Genomic DNA, 15,462 nt, shown 5'->3' with positions numbered 1-15,462 from the left:
GCACTAGGGCAACGGGAAACTAATGATGAACCACCATATGGAGGCAGATCCTGCTAGGAATGCCTGTGCAGAGGACAGAGTATATATACACTCTACCAGGCTCCAGGAAGCACTCTTAATAACAAGATTGCAACTCACATAAATAAGGGTCCATTAAAAGGGTACACAAGCAAAAAGCAGTGGAATAGCACATTTTACAAACACTGTATATCAACATGTATATCAATATTTCATAGAAGCTAACAAAGTTAATTCATTTCAGATCACAGTCTCTACACTTCCACTGATCATACTCTAAAAGCACATGCACAGTATTCAGTATGTTTCACAAAATATATTGCATACCCACTTTCACACACCCACTACCTCTTAACACAGTGAAAGCTTTAATTACAGTAACAGGAGCCGCTAAAAGCTGCAGAAGTGATCCAAACCTTAAGTATACACTCACCCTGCCCTGTACTCTAAATATATAGCACATTAACTTAGAATTAAAGTAAACAGACTGTCTACTTTTAGAATACTCAATCGTGATGGTTTCCATATGAATTCTGCCTAAGCTTTTTTGCTCTTTGACTACCTTAGTCCTACCTTAATTGATTGTGGGTGGGGGGTGGGAGGAGTGGCAACATGATAAAACCATGAAATTGTAAAATGGTAAAATTGTGTAAATTGGGATCTCAGCTTGCTTCACAGCAGCAGCTTCTCTGTGATGAATGAGGTGACTCTTCAAATGTCGAAAAACAGAAAATTACTCTGCTGCTTCAGTAGAGTGCCCATATGTCGAGTGCAAAAACATTTTTAAATTAGTTATCTTTAAGCTAGAAAAACTCTAAACCTTCTAACAGAGTTCTACATTTTCTTTAGAGGAAATTGCAGTTTTTTGTCTTATTGTTGGGCCTTTGGGATTATTTAAATTAGTTTGTAAAGACTGCTGTATGCTGATCATTTTTAAAGCGCCATATTCTCTCACCTGTGTGATAAATTACAGTTTAGCCAAATTGTGAAAGCAGCATGCTATTGTTGTGATTTTCACTGAAAATAATACATTAAAAGAGCAGCTTTGTGCATTTTGGCTGACCAAACTATGAGGCAAAATTGATGAACCCGACTGCTGGCGACCCTGTGTGACCTCGCTTATCACTTGTGAACCTTGACTCATCTGTTCCTTTAAACAATTACTTAATCACTCTCATGTTCTCACAGAGGTCAAACAAGTCTTTAAACAACACAAGATGCCACATGCATTTGTCTCCTGTGTGACACTCACAGAACCTAATTATGTTTGCCTTTTATGTAACCCAGAGATTGAAACTAATGGAGCAGCTGCACTGTCTGCCCCAGGCTGTTGTTATTCCTATTGTAATGTACTGGTCAGGCAGCCAGTCACATTTGCATTCCTATAGATGCTTGTATCAAAGATCCCCTGGATGACCTCATTGTGACCAGTGGCTGAGCATGGTTCTTCTCCATTAGGACCATTAGCAGAATCAAAAAAAGCACAGACCATGTGATTCTTTGACTGATTAGAGGTCAGTGAGGCCAGGTTAGGCTCAGTTCAGGGATCTCAAAAGATGAAAAATGGATATATATCTGTGCATAGCCAGTCATTAGGGACTGTGATAAGCAACATGTCCTGCTTAAAGATGCTCTGCTCTGGAGGGAAGTTAGCCAATGAGTTGATACCGACATTTTCATTCTGTAATTTTCACATAAGATGGTGAGTGACATGATAATATGCACAAAACAAGATACACTTAGAATTTCCAAAGTTAAATATCCACATACTACTAATGCTCATAATATACAGTCAAAGGTCATACATATGTAATGTTTTTTCTTTTCTAGAAACACAGAAAAATTTTTAAACTCGTGAAAAGTGTGCATTATGCGTTAGCATGCCAAAAACAAAACAAAAAAAGCGTGACTCTTCCTCACATCCTGTTGCATGCAGCTTGCACATCAAACAGACCCATAATTTAATGGCCACTAAGTGCTAAGCAGAGCAGCGCTGAGGTCAGAAGGCAAAGTTTGCACTTTTGCTATTGTGTGAGATTTGCAAATACTCTGTGTGTGTCCATGTGTACTAGCTATAACAAGAAAGAAAAGAAACTGTCTGTGCATGTGCTCACGTGAAGTGTTGGCTCTTTACAGTTCCTTTGGTAAAGTGCCTATGTTTCATTCACATAGATTTATGTATTTGTCTCTTTACATTTATCATTTAAATCTGCTAATAATGCATTGGTACAGTTTCTGAGTTGGAAAGCAAAGATTTGGGAGGACTTGCAAAACTTAAAACTTAAGATACGCACACAAAAAACAGAGTTTTGAATAGCGTTCAAATAGCGACTATTCAGGTTCATTTGGCAAAGATTAAAGAATAGTGAACACTGACAGTCTTCATCATCGTCATCATTTCATCACTCATTCATAATTGCGTCTGAGGAGGAGCTTGTGCTGACCTATGCAAATACCTTCAAATGAGTGTGCTTTACCAGTTGGTATTTTATCAGGTACACCAAGTCAGTCTATTACAACAGTCCTGCCATAAAAGTGCATGAATATGAAACTGAGGGCTCTGGATCCAACTGTATGATCATTTTAGGAGGCTGTACTTTGTGTTGCTTTTGAATTGTACTACATAACACATTATTATTTAGTGTGCCTTGCCTCACCAATATAAATGTAAAGATAAAAATACCTGTCAGTATAACTAAAATACAATTTGACAACACCATCTTCTAAAATAATCACAACTGAAACACCTCTCTAAAAGTCTTTAATATCATCCTAAAGAAAGTATTTTTGCTGTAAAGACTGCTGTATTAGACTGCATCAGAGGCAAAAGCACCTCACAAAACCTAATCTACCTAATAAATTGGCAACTAAGTATGTGTGATTGTGAATGTTATACTGTGTGTTCATATGAATCAGTGCACTCCTCACAGTTATCCCAACACTATTATGCAAGTTTGCGGATCTCAGTTACATCCACAGTCTGTTCTAGCAGTAAAAGAACACAGGGGTGAGTGAGTGTCCAGTGAGAGATGTGTCATTGTGAATGATGTGCTCCTGTGTGGGGGTGCTGTCATCTCCCCTCTGTCTCAGACCAGCTCCCCCCACCCTCCAGGCTAGGACCCTCTCCATCTCTTCACATTACTCAGTGACCTGAAACCACAGGGCCAAAAAACCTAACCAGCTCCTCCGTCTTCTTAATGAATCCAATTTTTTGCCTCAGAGCACAAGGCGTGCACATACATCCATTGCAACTCTAAATTATCTGACATTAATACAAATTAACAAGAGCCACTACCATCAAGACTGTGCCACCCCACAATGGCAGGCAATGCCAACATATCTATATCACTGTTTGAAGACAGCAACTGACGCTATACACCAAAATACAGAGTCAATATTCTCATTTAAAACAGGCTATAGCCAAAACAAAAGCAGAGGGTCTGATTGGTGTCGGTGCCATTACACTATGAATTATACACAATCTGTTATGAAAATATCTATATAATTGACTCTGCTCTATGGCAGCCATTAATTCCTGTCCTCCATTAAGTGGTTTAAATGATCTTGTAAGAGGCCATACATCTCCTCATGCCCTTTATGAGATCAACACCACGTCCCCCTTAGAACTTAATCGACCCACAGCCCCATTTGTCCATGAAGTCTGATGCAAGGGAATAATTATTTCATTCCCAGGTTCTGAGGGGTCCAACTTGTCCATTACCCCCAGCAGATCTGCAGCTTTGCAGTGCGAGGCGAAAGCTCCTCATCGATCCATTTTCTTCTCTCATTTATGTTAAGCCAGCTTTAAATGTCAGTACAGTATTTGCATGCCAATGTGCTGCTGTCTGCAGCTCATTATTTTCAGATGTTGACAGCCTAATCACATGCAAGTTTAGCCCACTTTGTTAAGCTAATGCTTGCTGCAGCCAAGTAATTTTGAATAGTAAGACAAGTTTTGGATGCGTAGTGTTTGTATGTAGTTGTCTAATTTACTCTGATGCTCAGGAGGACACACAGAAAACAGAGCAACCTAGAATAATCAGCTCAACAGTAATGACAGGAAATGTTCTATGCTGACCATCTGACTGCACAGTCAAAAAAAAAAGTCTACTTATCAAAGTCGATGTATTAAGCAAGGCAGTATAAATTATACAGATTACATGCTGAGGCTTTGTGTCTCCTACTCACATGCCTGACTTTGTTCTTTCAAGATGTTTTGAGGATGAGGTCTGAGCAGGGCAGAACTCAGCAGGTACAATACTACCCTTCTGACAATAATCTAACCTTCAGGAAAGATCTCAGTCCATCTTTCCAGAGAAGTCTACCATACACCAGAAACTCCACCAAGTCTCAGATGAGGCATATGCAGACCTTTGCTCAAGGGTAGCATTGTTTTGGTATTTTTCCAAGAGGTGCACAATTCAGCAGTGTCAGCACCTTTTAGGATTGTAAATACAACTTGTCACCATCCATCAGGTTAGCAGAAGGTGAACACAGACAATTTAAGGCCTCATTATTTTGTCGTCCTCAAGCACCTCAACATACGATCACTGCAGTGCAGCAGAGAGGTTTTGTCCCTGGTCTGGTGCTGGCCAACCAACACAAAGGGCTTATTAAGATTTCATGTGGACTTGGTGTGCTCACAGGTCAGACACAGTTAACAAACTCTTGGAGAAAAGGTTGATTGAGTTCGCATCAGAAGGTTTAAACAAGTGAATGCAGTTAGCAAGCCATGTCCCACTTTCAGAAGTGTGGAAAAGTAACAGCGGTGTCATCCTGTAACTCCACATAGCATGCATGCAAGCTGCAGTGGCTTGAAAGACTACAGTTAGAAATCACCCCCACCAACCAAACACACAGAAAAAGTAAAGAGGAAAAAGTTTGGGGGAGAAGCCACCAATGGGCAGGGCGATGGGATGTGGGATTAATTAAAAGCTGCTGTCACTGTGGTGTGCTGGTGACACGCAGCCACACGATTAGTGAGATCACTGTGTGAGAGGAATCTGCTCCCACAACTCATTTCCTCCCCATAGAGGGGGGTGGGCAAAAATGGGACCGTCTGTTGTACAAAATACCAAGAAAGAGAGAATCATTTTTCATTTAGAGGAATTTGAAGATCCAAAAGAAAAGAAAGGGAAAGGGGCGGGACAGGAAGGATGAGCATCGATTCTTTTGTTTTTGATTATAAGTATGCTGAATCTATTTCAATTGAGTGGTACAGTATGTTGCTCTGGTGGGAGGAGGAGGTCAAAGATTCTAAGCCACTGTAATCCTAAGCTTGCCACTGCTTAAACCTGTTCACGTTAAAAGTGTCTACGGACACTATGACACTCACACAGCTTAAAGCAACATCTGGCATTTCCATTTATTTCTTGGGATTCTTAGTTATTCCTTTGTTGCAAGGGATGGACTGACACGTGTATAACAAGGTTGAAAAGCAAAATTAAAATGTCTTGGGAAATTTTGAAAGACATCCCACCTCTTTTTAGTGTTATTAGAGCGAGACATACAGCAACCAGGTTGGGGTGCTAAAGGTTACACCCCAGCCACAGATGTCATTAACAACAATTCTTATTAAAGGTGATAGCTATGGTGAAAACAGGATACTCTAGATGAGGAAGACAAGGTTGGGGCTTATTACTTCACACTTCACTCTTCCTGTAGAAGGTAGATAAATCTGCAAGTATGGAGAATTGATAACATGTAAATGTACGTGTTCTGAGTTTGGCAGCTGTTTCATCAGGGAAAAATAATCACACTCACTAAATGATATCCACTATTTTCCACTATTCCTCCATCACCTGATAAAGCAAAGCTTGTGACTAACTTACAATTTAAGCTCGTCAGGAGTCAGATGAAAATTTAATATAACCAGAAGCTTTAGGGCTACTAATTATTCATGTCCTTTAATATGCAGACATTTCATTTAAACAAAAACTTAGGCAGAAGAGGAAACTTGCCAGTTTCAGAAAGCCCTGCTGGGAATGCTGGCAGGCCCATTGTTCATTTTCCAATTATACTGGATTATTATTAGCTGGAGACACAACTGACGAAGAAGACATACATTAATGGAGGTACAGTGCTAATAAAATCAGGATATGCCAGAACATGCATGCTGAGCAAATGAGGTAATTATAAAGGGATTCTACTGTTTGTCGTGCAAAGGCTAAGTTGGACCTTTGAACTTTGCTAGAAATTTCAAGAAATTCTAAAACAATGAAGAGAAAAAACAAAATACTGTGTTTTAGTTTGTTTTGATTTGCTATGACAATATTGCGCTTGTGGCAGACATGTCATGTATAGATCTATCTACCACAAATATCGGTGTTTCAGGCCAGCTACATACGGCCAAATGTATCCAGACTGGTACTAATGTGACAAGAGTGTTGGCTTTTGTGTAGAGTCACCAGAATTTCTCAATGGCACCATGAGCTTGGTCATTAATCATCTAGTCCCCCGCTTGTGTGCATACAAGACACGAGGGCAGGGTCGCAATGGTGGGGGGTGGAGTCATGTAATGTGGGCTCCTGCCCTAGGAACCCCAATGGACTTGAATGAAGAGGTCCCACACATTCACAGTTACCAGGTCACTAATCAAATTATGTTGATAGCCAGGGACAGCACACAGGACAACAGAATTCATTTAGTATCCCTCACACTATTGTCCCCCACCAGGGCATCAATGGGGTCTAAGATAAATAAGTAACCTCCTTTTCTTCTCAATTTATTTGAATCCCTTTAAATTAATAGCATGTCTTGTGAGACAGGCATGAATTAAAAACAACAATCAGAGTAGGTAATTTGGAACTTCTCATGACAGTTGTCACTGCAACAAAAACTATGCAAATTCTAATCATTAGCATGAACCAGATGGTCATAGTTTGGGGAAAATGCACTTACTCAGGAATAAGTAATGTCTCACGTTACAAATATGGCCAATACATTGTTAGACAACGGATGAAAAAAGGACACTTAGGCTTAGGTGAAATCTGTCCATCCATCACCAAAGGTGATCATTTGGTTATTCGTCCCCTGAGGGGACTAAACACAACAGACCTGGCTTAATGTCAGACAGGGCCATGTGTGTGGGTGGGGGGGGCACTTACATATGCAAGTCAATGATGGATATGCCACAGCCCCAAAGGGATCCAGTCCCTTTGCTGTGTAGCATTTTAATTTATCTTGCAATGACAAAGTGGATCTGGCAGGTTATGTATGTCTTAGGGCTGGGGTGAGTGGATAGTGAGGAGAGAGGCACATGACAGTGCCAATCCCACCCAAAGGCATAACATAGTAAGCAGCAGGTCTACTCTTGGACAGGTGCTTTTTCTGGGGTCACCCGCCAAGTCCCCAACCACACAAAGCCACCGTCTGTCACCACAAATCTAGCCCACATGGCCAGAAATCATAAAAACACATGGTCTCATTTGACTTTTGGTAAATGTTATGAATTGTTAATGAGGATAAAACCAAACATTTACTCATGGTAAAGACTCATCTATTATAAGGTAGAAATGAACCGGTTGGCTGTTTGCTTAGATTGCCTGCTCATTTTCCTGACTTCTGGTCTTGTCCTGAGGTGCAGTTAATTTGAGCAGCTTTAATGTGTATTTGACAGAGCGTAGAAGATGTATTATCAACATTGGTTTCTTTGCTTTGTGAAATTTGTCATTTCAATGACCATTTGCGCTCACATTTCACGGAAAGTGTGATTTGAATATAAAGTTAAACATACATTTACACCAACTAAAATCCTTGAGAAATGCAAATGGTCTTTGAGGATGATTAATTGAAACCTTAAATGTGGCAACCATTGTTTCATGCTATAGAATAGGCCTTGGTGGGTGACTGCATACGCTATCAGTGAAGCTTAATGTCAGCTAGCTTGTACATGCTTAACCATGTCCAGCCAGAATACTAAACACTGTGAAGGTGAACAGTGTGACCCTGTCCCACTGAGAAAATAGTATTTCAGAGTCAAAATGAGAAACACTTTAATCCATAACTGCAATAAATGCAGAAAGATTTGTCCTGACAAATTTCTCAGTGTAAAGACATGAGAAATTGCAAAGTTTCACAGTACATAGAGATACAAAAAGTGATGTCACCTGCTGTGCTAACAGGAAAAGTAGGAGATATAGGGACAACGATACAAACTGTAATCTAAAGTGGACTGACATTTTTTATGCCTTCTCTGTCCATCAATGTCATGATTACAATTGAGTACATAACTGCCATTGCTGTTTTTCTTCTCAGGCTCACTGGGTACTTGGATTCTGTAACAGCTGCCACTCCAGCCCCCAAGGCCATGGGTCCATCTGTGTTTCTGTCTAAGATTGAAATATACATGGGTCACATGCAATAAAGCCAGTAATTACAACAGAAAAAATTACAACAATATTAAAGGGCACATTGAAACAACAAATGGCTCAAGTATCGACTAGATACTCATCTGAAACAATGGGCTTCATTGGATGCCTGTCATTTAAGAGACAGCAATTATCAGGTTTTACAGCCGATTGCGGCAGCTGCTGAAAAGGAGCAAGGTTCTTCACTTAGCTGTTGTGAAATGAGAGAGACACAGAAGAATGTCTCAGATAAAGGCATCTTTTGTTCAGAAGCTTAAGTGCTTGGGTTTACTATACAGTCAGAGTTCCTCTCTCATACCACACCATATTATACACTACACAAGAACAAACAGCAAGCACAAGTTGGTCAGAGAGACAGTAACAGATCATAAATGAATGAAAAGATAGTGTAAAACCAAATACTTTATACTAACTTGCGCTCCTACCCATCTGTTAATAACATGATGAAATCAGTTTTAACACAGCCCCTCTGTTACATTTACACTGAGTTATTTTGGCAGACACTTTTATCCAAAGCGACTTACAAGTGAGGTACAAGGTACAAGACAAAGGCAGGTTAAGTGTAAGGAGGTTTTGCCTAAGGACCCCTACTGGAGGTAGGCCACAGCTGGGATTCAAACCCCAGTGGAGGGCAGCGATCTTACCACTATCCGCAAAACAGTGTTTCTTTCTTATGGAAATCATCGTCACCTGACCATAAATACTACAAACACAGAATGAGAAGAAATAAATCTTAAAATATATTTAAAAAAAACTGAGAAATGCTTTTTTTTTAACCATGTTTTCTTTTCTCACTGTACCTCACTGTAGGGAGACTACATACAACCTACCAAAGGATGTTTGTGTACATGCATTTTGTGTGGGTGTATTTGTGTGAAAACACAAGTGAACACTCAGCTAGGGGGAGAAGATGCCAAAAAATGCTAATGAATGAGAAATGGAAGGAACAATACATATAGTGCCAACATACAGTCCAATGAAAAGAAAAACCTAATATACATGAATATAAACCTGTGAAAACACATAGGATGAAATCTTAATAAAAGATTTGATAAAGATAAAGTCTAAAATCTTCTTACTGTTTTGTTGTTAATGTTTTTCTTTTCTTCTCATTCTGTGTTTGTGGTATTTATGGTCAGGTGAATATTGTTTCCATAAGAAAGAAACACAATTTTGTAAACTTTGGATTAGAATAGAGAGTACAATAGGGATCTTTGGGTAAATTCTTGAGTTTCATAGATGACTGCCCTACTACCTGCACCACTGTCGCCCCTTTAAAAATGAAAGAATAATTTCACACTTCCCTAGTGATGGTCATTCTGGCATCACGATAAGTTGGTAATACATTAAACTGGGCTAAGGGGTTTATCTTACCTCTAGGAGTTCTGCTAAATGGCAAGGTCCTAGGTAAGAGCTTCCTCGTTTGTCCTTCTATTAATGTTCTATGTTGTGACCTATTCAAGAAGTTGCTGAGATCACTTTTTACTTTAGAATGAATTAAAGTCTAACAGAAATGGTTGACCTTGTTTCTATCGATGACATTGTGCTTCATAAATTTACTTTCATTCAGTATTTACCTATTTGAGTATAATGAAACATCATTTCTGCTGCCATATTTACTATTAAGATGTTTTGTGTTGTTTTTTTAATAAACAATTAACAAAAACATTCACTGGTGACAGAATAGCAGATATCAGAAATTCAGAAATAAACAGTTAAACTATAAATGACTGCTCTTTCCAAATCTTTTACTACTGCAAAATTAATTCTCCAGTCATAATAAGGAATTTCCTACTCCACTAAATTGTGGATGACTGAAAACACTATATATTCTAGATGACTCAACAAATGGAACAGGTTTAATTCTTAGAGTCTTTCTGGAAATTTGACGACAAACTCATGCAAGGTGTGGTGCATTGCGTTTCCAAGAATGTCTCTGTGATGATATTGGAACAAGAATCAACCAGGGATGGGTGACAGCTGTCCCTCAAGCATGCCATTTTCGTATTCATTGTAAATGCAATAATTGTTTGGCTTTTTAATATAACTGATGTTCCAAAACCAGAAGCTGACTGAATTCTGCAAGTGACTTCTTTGTCAAGCCCTTCCACCTCAGAGTGTGTCCGCTGTTGGCACTAATTGTAACTTCATTCCATGTACTTCTACCTGTGCACTATGCTTCTTACAATATTATGAATTGATTTGAGGAGGAAATAGCATTATGTGTATTATAATACTGTATGTATAACAGTCTTCACTTTTACCCTTTCTAAAGTAGCACATTTTCTGACTGTTTTTTCGGAAACTATAGCACTAGGGATAAGTGGGAGTGCGATTAGTATAAAGTAACTCAATGTATTGGTCACTACTGTACTAGGTTTTGCTAAACACCTTACAGCACCTAACAATATTGCATTGGTAATCTGACAAACAAGAGGGGGTAACAAACATATAAACGCATAAAAATCCCTCCATAAAGTACTCAACCCACATTACATTACTAAATTCTATTTCCTGGGGCTGACTTTATATTCACATTATTAATTTCGTGTCCTGTGATTTTGATGGCACAAAATGAAACTGAGACTGTGTCCAAATGATGGTGCTAATGCTCTGATTATGTTAAGATAATGTACCTGATGAGGCTATTTCAGTCTGGCTTCATTTTAGCGGACAAGCTTCATTAGTCTCAGTCTCCAAAATGGCACTCAGATTGCATGGACAAATGGTTATCAAGTGCTAAGAGCCATGCCGGGACCTGTACCACACACCATAAACCTCTAATATTAATTAACATCAGTTGTTCAGAGACTTTATTGGGTGATGCCTTTTTAATTGGCATTTGCTATGACTGAAAAATTCAGAAGGTACACTTCACTGTAGAAGGACAAAAAAGACAAAGTCAATTAGTTTGAGGCGGATTAAAGGACAAGATAGCTGTACAGACAGAAACCGTCAGGCCACAGGAGCTCAGGCGCAGATGGAAATCCAGACTATGGGAAGATCCAGTGTCTGCCAATGTGAGATAAGGGCAGCAGAAAGACTATGGCGTACTGCCCTGGACTCTTGCTTTATGGAGTGGAGAACAGTGGCCAGGATCAAGTCTGCAGCAGGATCAGTTTTAAGGAAGTTCTATTCCAAGACAGGTACTCTTATATGTACAGAACAGGCAACTTTTGTTCTTTATTTACATTCTTGCTGGATAGACTGGGATTAATTATAGAGTCTATTTTGGTTTGGAGAGGGGGGATGAGGTGGTGGGCCAAGATGCAAGTGAAACCCCAGACGCCTTGAGCCCTAGAAGACATTGTGAGTGTGTTCTTGTGAAAGTAGCATGAAGTCCCTGCCAACATGGAAAACTGGGGTAAGAGCGTGCCTGGCCTCAGTAAGAGCATCAAGGCCAGCTGGAGAGAGGAGCAAGAAAAGACCCAGAGTAAAGTGGTGGCTTCCCTCTATGGTTTCATATATGTACTGTACAACATTTTAGTGTGTGGGAATAACATGCATGCAGTATGAAGAAATGCTGCTCCAACAAAGAAAGACTAGACTCTGCCAACTTACTAAATAAAATCCCTGGCATGGAAATCTTCTATTAAAAGGGCCCTTTGACATGCTTGAAACCATTCAATTATCTGTTCAACGAAAGAGGTATTATTTTTCTTCAACTATTACTATCACATCAGAGTACAGTGAACAGTAGCCACAGTAATACAGTGTGTAGCTGTGCATATCAGTGTTCAGTGTACAGTGGGTGGCTATGCCTGTCAAACTCACAAAGACAAAAAAAAAAAAACCATGGTCAGGTCTATAAGTTGCCAAAATGATGATTTTAAAAATTCTGTACATGGAGAAAATCCAAATGAGACTTTGGCAGCAAGATTTGAAACAAGACAGAAATTTGTAAAAATACCAGTAAAAGACTAATCTATCATCAGGAGATTACGAGAATGGGCAAGAAAGCCTTGTACTGACATCTGTTAAATTGAAATTTTTGGACATGCTGACAAATGCACTGCAAAAAACAACAGTGGCACTGCTTCTATCAAGGGTATATTACAGCACTCATAATCGCTGCAATGTGGATGAGTAATGTGTAAAAGTAATAAAGTAGATGGAGGCACTTTGTGTTGTCAGAGTTGTCACTGCTTGTTATTTACAAAGAAATACACAAATTAACTCAAGCTATTTTAGTGAGATATGCAGAAATCATGGATAAGTACAACTAAAATTCTTATCTATGCCTGTGGCACCTGACCTTAATCAATCATGATTGTAATGAAAACTACACCCCAGCGGGCAGTTCTATATCATTTCAAATGAAGGGTGGAAATTCAATACGTCTGTGTCTCTGTTCAGCTTCATTTCCAAGTCAGGGACAATTAAAATCAATCAGTATGACTTCAGAGGGAGTGGTGGAGTCAAATCGGCAGTGTGCTATCTATAAAAATAGTGACCGTTACAACTTATTAAGAAATGGAGACTTCAGACTTCAAGTGTAAAAGGGTAACCTCTGACCCATGACTGGATATGTACATAAGCAGTAACAGAAACACTTATCTGAGAACTAAAATTGCCCCTCATTTCATTTTACTCAGTCACAAAATTAGTATCTAAGTGAAATCAAGTCCACTATTTACAGTATAAGTGATTTCTAATAAACATCTTCAGGTTCTTTCCATTATACTTTTTAATGAATCCATTTTGTTTACCTTTAAGACCCATTTACCCTTTAAAAACTCAATTTAGCAACACAGGTATTAGAAGGAGACAAGTGGGAGCAGTTGTGTTACTACAATTTGTCTCACAATTTGCTTTTTATCATGATAGACCTGGCATTAGTAACTGTAATTAAGTTAGAAACTGATGTAGTTATTTGTATCGGAGCATGTCAAAAGCTTATGGCAGCAGTTTGGATTCATATACCTCCAGGTAGACAAAGGTTTCTGTCACATTTTGTGACAGAAGGCGATCTATAAAACAAGCAGCAGTCTACAGCTATACTCATGCTTACATGAGGCTGTACAACCGTGTTTTAAGAAATCCTAATCCTAAAGGGCGCACACAATTGTCAGTAAAAATCATGGCAATCTTTTCACCACTTAGGGACAAAACTCAAATAGAAAGGTCTGAATTATCAAAGTCAGTAGGCCTCTTTCAGGACCATAGATGACTAATCGTTGGTGAGATATTGTTAAGTGGTGAGCCAACTAACTGGCTAGCATTGCCATATCTAGAGTCAGGCTTCTAGCAATGCTGACATCACACAAGTACAGTATGTGGCATATTGTCCACATAAGGCATCTGTTTCGATATAGAAACACAGATCTACATCTCCTTTGAAGAACTGCAGGCTATGTATAATCTAGCAGCACAACCATATCTTAGTATCACTTGATCACTAAGTGAGCTTTTCTACCACTTAAATACATATACGAACTTAAAAGCTCAACAAATACATAATTTAATAATGAATCCATATTATTAATATTAAGATGATGGTGTTTTTAATGCAGAACAAAAGTCCAACAAGAAGGGAAGCCCTGAGGATTAGGACCCAGAGCAGAGTGAGAGGAAAGAGACTCCTGGTCTGCTACATACAGTCATTAACCTTTCTCCAGCAGGGAAGGCCGCGTGCTTTCTTCTTTCACTCTATTCACACACTTCATTAACAAGCTCCCTTTCATAGACTAATTCCCGTTTCAAATTCACTCTTTGTTAATTAGAAGCAGGTTTAACCTCACAAAGAGCTTCTATTGTGTTTACTTTTTAATAATATTGCCCCATGTAAATGAATTAGCACAAAAACACACTGTCCGAGACAGACACTTCAAAGATGTATTGCCAAGTAATTGAGTGTGAATGCATTTGTGCTTTTCCAGTCTAAAATAAAAAGCTACTGTCTTACCTTGGACCTCTCTTCTGTTGGTGTTCCTAATTAACTCCTGTTTTCAGGGGGGATTTAAAATAGGCCAAAGAACTGATTTGCTAAAGGGAGGGTTATAATGGCCTTCTCAACCAGTAAATTAACCTTGGCTGCCTTTTTCACCCAAAATGTAACAGGTTTCTAATCAATTTGGGCTCGGCAGTGCTATTTGCAAGCTTAGAGAAAGAAAGATGCACAAGATGAGTCTTGACAAGAACTATTTAAAAAAAATGTCTTCACACTGCAAAACAGTTTTCTCAGAAACTGTAGAGACAGTTCCTCCAGCGCCGCCCCTGGAGTCAAATGACCTGATGGCCACCCTACAGTCATCATGTTGCTGTGAATCTCACTAGCTCTTCTTAGGCATTCATCAGCAGTGGCCATTGCTGCCCAATTGCAGCATCTTCTCTTCAACCTCCCTCAACCCCCTCTGCAGTGGCTATCTGCACCATCAGCACATAAAATTAACACACTGTCATATAAACACACAAGCACAAACACATGCTACTTGTCACACTTAAGCGCGCCACAGAGGTGCTGACTGCAGCCTTGTCTCTGCCCATTAGGTACAGATCTAGGAGGGTGGTGTCTTTGAAAATATGGGGGCATACATCATACAGATTCTTCACAGGATTTCCCGTCTTCCAACCTCTCTAATCATGACGATGTTATTAAACAAGTCAAGTAATTTCCAATCCAAATAATCTCCAGAATTGCAACAATTAACAGTCAAATAAGTATGTAATATCCCTAGTTGTGAAGGTATATATCTCGGCCGCAGTAGTTCAATGTCAATAATACTCAGAGTGTTGGTTTACATTTACATAAATGAAGTACAAATGTTAAACTGGGTTTTAAAGTGAAAGGGAAGCTTTTTATGCTTCTTCCCCTTTACACATTACAACCAATACAGAACTCTACTGAGATGACATCAAAACACTGGGGATATCTGTTCAAAGTTGTCAAATACAGACATAGAAATTACCATCTTAAATAATATCCTTCTACTCTATAGGCTAAATGAGTCAGTCACTTTTTGATGAGAGAGGGAGGGAATATGAGCCATCTCTAACACTGCCTAATTGGCAGTGTTTGACTAGCACGGGTGACACCAGAGGAGAACAGTCAGTGCTCAGACAGATGAGTAGGACT

General features: G+C 39.2%; 1 protein-coding gene across 3 annotated transcripts in view; it reads right to left on the bottom strand.

Moving 5' to 3' along the window:
- Nucleotides 1-15,462, bottom strand: part of macrod2 (mono-ADP ribosylhydrolase 2) — a 361,160-nt gene that overhangs the window by 302,625 nt on the left and 43,073 nt on the right. The gene's annotated exons all lie outside the window — the stretch shown is intronic.

The sequence above is a fragment of the Anabas testudineus genome, chromosome 15, assembly GCF_900324465.2.
Source record: "Anabas testudineus chromosome 15, fAnaTes1.2, whole genome shotgun sequence".
Classification (NCBI taxonomy): domain Eukaryota; kingdom Metazoa; phylum Chordata; class Actinopteri; order Anabantiformes; family Anabantidae; genus Anabas; species Anabas testudineus.
The sequence above is the reverse complement of the archived record's forward strand: the minus strand, read 5'-3'. Positions and strand labels throughout refer to the sequence as shown.